Genomic DNA, 7,425 nt, shown 5'->3' on the forward strand with positions numbered 1-7,425 from the left:
ATCTATTGTATATTCTGTTAGAGAACAGTTCATTGCAGAGCACCACTGGCTGTTCTGTCGTTTTTAAACTGTAATATCTAATGTACTTCTACGGGACAACAGCCTCATTTTCGTTCCAACTGGCTCCCCTTGGTAACCAGCTAGATGCGCGTTTCAAGCGTAAACAAACAACAGGAAGAAAGAACGCACTGTTCAACTCGCTGAAATAGAAGCCTAAATCTACTCTGAATTTCATAATGGCAGTTCTGCCTTGGGTTTTTTTTATCATATAAACTGTTTGGTATTTATTTTGACTGGTTTTTGTTCACATTTTGAATAAAGTGAGTTGGGAAAAAAGATTTTAATGAATGGAAAGCGGTAGTGAATTGAACATGTTCAGTGACATGATGATGTAGATTTAGATATAGATCTAGATCTAGGAGTTTACGAAACGGTAGAAGTACATTAGATATTACAGTTTAAAAACGACAGAATAGCCAGTGATGCTCTACAATGAACTGTTCTCTACTAACAGAATAGGCTATACAATAGATGGGATATTTTAAAAACTAAAGATACGGTCCGAGGTGCCAGACGAGGGTGAAGACAAGATCTGCTGAGCAAGTCACAAAAATGTCTCTTTTCTGAGACAGTTCTCTGCTCTACTCTGAGTCTTGGGTACTTTGCGGATTCTTCGTTTCTTGGTGCTAAGGTAAACCAACTGAAGGTGCAATACAGCCATACCTGTGTTGTTCAAAGTTCCCAATCCCCGTACTCTAGAAAGGAACAAACCACCCCAAAAGGACTTAGAAAGACTCAAGCCTTTTACAACATGGAAATTCCTCAATCTCAAACATCATTTTCACAAGTAAATTTTTCTTTTTAAAAATTCTTGTTCATTTATCTAACCAAGAATAAGCTATAAAATTTGTTAAAAGTATGTTTATATATACTGGATAATAAAAGCAAAACCTCATCACATTGTGTTTGTTAACAAGGTAGGCCCTAAGTAATATATAGGCGCCTAAACTTATACTTATACTACAGCCTACGTTTTAAAACAAAATTGAATTTCATTTGGAAATCAAAATAAAACAAAGTGATACACATCATGTAGAATGGAGACTCTATGTCACTGGAAAGGCTAACTGGGGTAAGCTGTCAAATCCATGGTTCTGGAATGCTTAGGTTATAATTATTAGTTGTATCACATCAAAGAATGAACAACAATAAAAAGAACAACAATACTAGACTCTATGACTCTGAGTATGGGAACCCTTCAATAAAGTAGGCCTACTATTAATTAGAGAAAAGCATAACATTGAGAGGAAGAAAAACTCAACAAATTCTTTTTTTAGTGGTCACTATAAGCTATAACTTTGTTGTCTATACTGTGCCAGTGAATGTGATGCATGTGTGTCTGTTGTTCATGTTATAGTTATATAAATGCCACTCATAATAATGTGTTGATTAAATCATCACACCATTCTTCACAAATAGTATAATTCTATGACTTGAAAGATTCTGTTTTTGCAGCTGTTGTAGCACATGCTCTGGTCCACAATTAAGTTGCTGCTAGGATGGCATTCCTCTGGCAAGTAAATCTGTTTCTGCCACGTCCCTTTTCATAGCAGGTTTGACAGTTTCTTCAAAGCTTCACTACAATATACAAACAAGTCATCTGCAATTTACAAGCATTGTATCAAACCAACTTCACCCCACATTCCCCTCTTGAAATATAACATTGGTTGGTTGAAACAATTTGAAATATGGCAATGAACCCCCCCCCCCCAAATATTAAAAAAAATAAAACCAACAAACAAACAGAAAAAACACATCAAAAACCCTACCTAGCATTAATAAAGAATGGATACAAATAATTCAAGCCCTTTTGATTCTGGTCAAGGAAACTGAAAGGGTGGTGGTAAGTATTTATTCAGCAACATGTTAAATCTGTAAACCTTTTTGCAGCTACCAAAGGAAAAAAGCAGTCACTAGAGACAATCCTGCCCCTACCCCCAAGATTTTTGCACATGCTTTTCGCCTAATAATGGTAAATAAAGTCCTCTGACCAGTCCTGGTATGAACTGTAAAGATGACATTGACCACTTCCTTTCAGTTTTGCTTCCAGGTAGTTATGCCTATATAACTCAAACATTGCACCACCTAAGTGTGCTCATAATATAAAGTCCAAAAAGAGGAGCAGCCACCAATGACTAACCTCATCAAGTCACTGAAAGTAGTGTACCTGGTGTAGTTTGAAAATGTTGTCACATACAGCAGTGGGTACTTTCTTGGGAAAGTGTCTCCAGTCATATGGGGCTATTCTAAGACTTTGAGAAAAAGGAGAATCTGGAATCTATATAATTGCCCAACAAAAGTGAAGGCTTTCTAAAGCCATATATTTCCTTCTGCTTGTACGCCCGGTCAGAAGCTGTGGGACTGTTTGAAGCTATTCAAGCAGTCTAGAGTCTAGACTCTAGATCTAGATTAACTAGGCCTACACAGCGAGCTGTTCCCCAATGTCAGAATCAATTATCATGAACTGAAGTTCAGAAACAATTTAATAGCACTCCTGTACAATAGCGGTCCCGTGTGCACTAAATCACGCAAGGCCTAAGTGCCCGCTGTTTCTTATTTAGATCTAGATCTAGATCTAGTTCTAGATCTAGATCTAGGCCTAGATTTTAGATACATGTATATAGATACATGTATCTAGATTCTAGATCTAGAATCTAGATCTAGATCTAGATTCCATATCTAAACTGAATTAAAATTATAGATCTAGATCTAATCTAGATTCTAGATCTAGATATCTAGATCTAGAAATCTAGATTCACTGCCTCATGACAATAATGGCCGTCATGTAAACATTAAACGGGACCATATAATTGTACAGGTGCACCGAAAAAGAAGCCATTGAATCAAGCACAGAAGCTTAAGTAGATCTAGATTTCTAGATCTATATCTACTGTTGATATGATAGTATGAATCAAGTTGCTTGATAGATCTAGTGTGTCTCCGCCAATTCACAGGCAAGTAGCTTTGGCCTAGCCTAGTCAAGAGTCGCCCTTCGGACACTTCGGTCATTCGCCAACCACTAGGGGCCTAGATCTTGATCTAGAATCTAAATCTAGATCTAGATCTAGATCTAGATTTAGATCTAGATCTAGATTAGATCTAGATTATAGATCTACTTTCCGAACTGCACTCTTGGCTGGTTGCACAACAAAATCTAGACCTAGATTCTAGAACTAGAATCTAGATCTAGATATAGATCTAGATTTAGATATATCTAGATTCTAGAATCTCAATCTAGATCTAGATCCTAGTTTCTAGATCTAGATCTAGATAGGCTACGTTTATTAATTAAATACTCTCTCTGGGCTAAAATATATTAATTTTAGTAGGCCTAGGCTAGACATACCGCCCGAGATGATCAGTAGCCTTGCACTGTAACCAATGTAAACTATCGCCAGCCCAGCGAGTTATACGCGCATCTGGCAAAGTGGGAAGGGCCTGCGCTTGTCACATGACGTAAAGAAGAGTTGTCCCGTCTTGTCTTACTGAGTCTTGGGTACGTAGACACTTCCTTATATTTTTAGATCTAGCCAGGTTTACCCAAGACGGAATAAGACAAGACGAGACATCAGCCTCATTTTCGTTCCAACTGGCTCCCCTTGGTAACCAGCTAGATGCGTGTTTAAAGCGTAAACAAACAACAGGAAGAAAGAACGCACTGTTCAACTCGCTGAAATAGAAGCCTAAATCTACTTTGAATTTCATAATGGCAGTTTTGCCTTGGGTTTTTTTTAATCATATAAACTGTTTGGTATTTATTTTGACTGGTTTTTGTTCACATTTTGAATATAGTGAGTTGGGAAAAAAGATTTTAATGAACGGAAAGCGGTCGTGAGTTGAACATGTTCAGTGACATGATGATGTAGATTTAGATCTAGATCTAGATTTAGATCTAGGAGTTTACGAAACGGTAGAAGTACATTAGATATTACAGTTTAAAAACGACAGAATAGCCAGTGGTGCACTGCAATGAACTGTTCTCTACTAACAGAATATACAATAGATTGGATATTTTAAAAACTAAAGATACGGTCCGAGGTGCCAGACGAGGGTGAAGACAAGATCTGCTGAGCAACTCACCAGAATGTCTCTTTTCTGAGACAGTTCTCTGCTCTGAGTCTTGGGTACTTTGCGGACTCTCAGCTTCTTAGTGCTAAGGCAAATCAACTGAAGGTGCAATATAGCCATACCTGTGTTGTTCAAAGTTCCCAATCCCCGTACTCTAGAAAGGAACAAACCACCCCAAAAGGACTTAGAAAGACTCAAGCCTTTTACAACATGGAAATTCCTCAATCTCAAACATCATTTTCACAAGTAAATTTTTCTTTTTAAAAATTCTTGTTCATTTATCTAACCAAGAATAAGCTATAAAATTTGTTAAAAGTATGTTTATATACTGGATAATAAAAGCAAAACCTCATCACATTGTGTTTGTTAACAAGGTAGGCCCTAAGTAATATATAGGCGCCTAAACTTATACTTATACTACAGCCTACGTTTTAAAACAAAATTGAATTTCATTTGGAAATCAAAATAAAACAAAGTGATACACATCATGTAGAATGGAGACTCTATGTCACTGGAAAGGCTAACTGGGGTAAGCTGTCAAATCCATGGTTCTGGAATGCTTAGGTTATAATTATTAGTACATGTAGTATATCACATTAAAGTAGAATGAACAACAATAAAAAGAACAATACTAGACTCTATGACTCTGGGTATGAGAACCCTTCAATAAAGTTGGCCTACTATTAATTAGAGAAAAGCATAACATTGAGAGGAAGAAAAACTCAACAAATTCTTTTTTTAGTGGTCACTATAAGCTATAACTTTGTTGTCTATACTGTGCCAGTGAATGTGATGCATGTGTGTCTGTTGTTCATGTTATAGTTATATAAATGCCACTCATAATAATGTGTTGATTAAATCATCACACCATTCTTCACAAATAGTATAATTCTATGACTTGAAAGATTCTGTTTTTGCAGCTGTTGTAGCTCATGTTCTGGTCCACAATTAAGATGCTGCTAGGATGGCATTCCTCTGGCAAGTAAATCTGTTTCTGCCACATCCATTTTCATAGCAGGTTTGACAGTTTCTTCAATGCTTCACTACAAATACAAACAAGTCATCTGCAATTTACAAGCATTGTATCAAACCAACTTTACCCCACATCCCCTCTTGAAATATAACATTGGTTGGTTGAAACAATTTGAAATATGGCAATGAAACCCCCCCCCCCCCAAAAAAAAAAATATTAAAAAAAATAAAACAAACAAACAGAAAAAACACATCAAAAACCCTACCTAGCATTAATAAAGACTGAATACAAATAATTCAAGCCCTTTTGATTCTGGTCAAGGAAACTGAAAGGGTGGTGGTAAGTATTTATTCAGCAACATGTTAAATCTGTAAACCTTTTTGCAGCTACCAAAGGAAAAAAGCAGTCACTAGAGACAATCCTGCCCCTACCCCCAAGATTTTTGCACATGCTTTTCGCCTAATAATGGTAAATAAAGTCCTCTGACCAGTCCTGGTATGAACTGTAAAGATGACATTGACCACTTCCCTTCAGTTTTGCTTCCAGGTAGTTAGGCCTATATAACTCAAACATTGCACCACCTAAGTGTGCTCATAATATAAAGTCCAAAAAGAGGAGCAGCCACCAATGACTAACCTCATCAAGTCACTGAAAGTAGTGTACCTGGTGTAGTTTGAAAATGTTGTCACCAGCGGTACTTTCTTGGGAAAGTGTCCCCAGTCATTATGGGGCTATTCTAAGACTTTGAGAAAAAGGAGAATCTGGAATCTATATAATTGCCCCACAAAAGTGAAGGCTTTCTGAAGCCATATATTTCCTTCTGCTTGTACGTCCGGTCAGAAGCTGTGGGACTGTTTGAAGCTATTCAAGCAGGATCTTCAAGCAGGATCTAGAGTCTAGAGTCTAGATCTAGATTAACTAGGCCTACACAGCGAGCTGTTCCCCAATGTCAGAATCAATTATCATGAACTGAAGTTCAGAAACAATTTAATAGCACTCCTGTACAATAACGGTCCCGTGTGCACTAAATCACGCAAGGCCTAAGTGCCCGCTGTTTCTTATTTAGATCTAGATCTAGATCTAGTTCTAGATCTAGGCCTAGATTATAGATACATGTATATAGATTCTAGATCTAGAATCTAAATTTAGATCTAGATTCCATATATGTAAACTGAATTAAAATTATAGATCTAGATCTAATCTAGATTCTAGATCTAGATATCTAGATCTAGCTATCTAAATCTAGAAATAGATTATACGGAGCTATCTATAGAATCTAGATATCTAGATCTAGATATTATGTAAACTACCGCTCGCTAAGCGAGCCAATCACAATCCAACATTTTTGGGGTCCAACTAGACACAATGACTACGTAGACCCTAATCGGGGAGTACGTAGACACTTCCAAAATAAAATGTTCCGTTATGAATACAGTGGAATCCTGTTATAACGAGAGGGAGGGGACCGGTACGAAATGTCCGTTATAGCAGGATTCTCGTTGTAAGGAATCCAGTAAAAAATTCAAAGGAAATGATAAAGCAGGCCTAATCTATGAGTTTGGTGTTCTGTTTATTTCTTTTTGTTATCTCCCCCGATGATGGCTTTGTTCAACATGACCTCTAGGTCTTACTTAATCAAAAATTGAATCAGGTTTCTTACTCTAGCGTTAGCGATGTTGACAGCTCGGCGTTGGCTATCAGAACGAAAGTTCTCTAGTCTAACTCGCCCGCTGTGTCCCCCCCCCCCCCCACCACACCACACCCTGTGGCGCGTTCCCGCGTCTGCTTGCGCACGTCACACATTCGCTCTATGATCAATCACAGCACTGTGACCTGTCCATCCCCGCATCGGAGAAGTGAGAGGCACGATAGAATACCTAGGCCTAGATAATCTAGACTAGGCTGGCCTATCACTATCAGGCAATGCGTTCTGCTTCACAACGGTGTGTCTGCGCGTGCCACACACTCCCCACTCATTCACTCAGGCCTTCATGGGCACTCCAATTCTTTGTTTCGCTTGATAACCAGCAAGTTACTCAACTGGCGAGGTTTTGCTTGAATAAATGGCCTCTGCGCTGTGCACAGCAGCAGTTGTAGTCCGCTATAACCGACTCGCGCGTTTATGTGATTGCGCAATAGAAGTATTTTATTTACAAAAATAAAGAAGGGAAAAAAACGGGGTTTTAGAATAGTGTCTTTATAACAGACTTCTCGTTGTTTCAGGACTCGTTATAAGTTGACTCCACTGTATTGATACGTTGACACACTTGTCTCGCTTTCGTGCTGGTGGCGCGAGACATTTGCCAACTTGTTGGTTTTCCAGG

Source organism: Aplysia californica, unplaced genomic scaffold, assembly GCF_000002075.1.
Source record: "Aplysia californica isolate F4 #8 unplaced genomic scaffold, AplCal3.0 scaffold00858, whole genome shotgun sequence".
Classification (NCBI taxonomy): Eukaryota; Metazoa; Mollusca; class Gastropoda; order Aplysiida; family Aplysiidae; genus Aplysia; species Aplysia californica.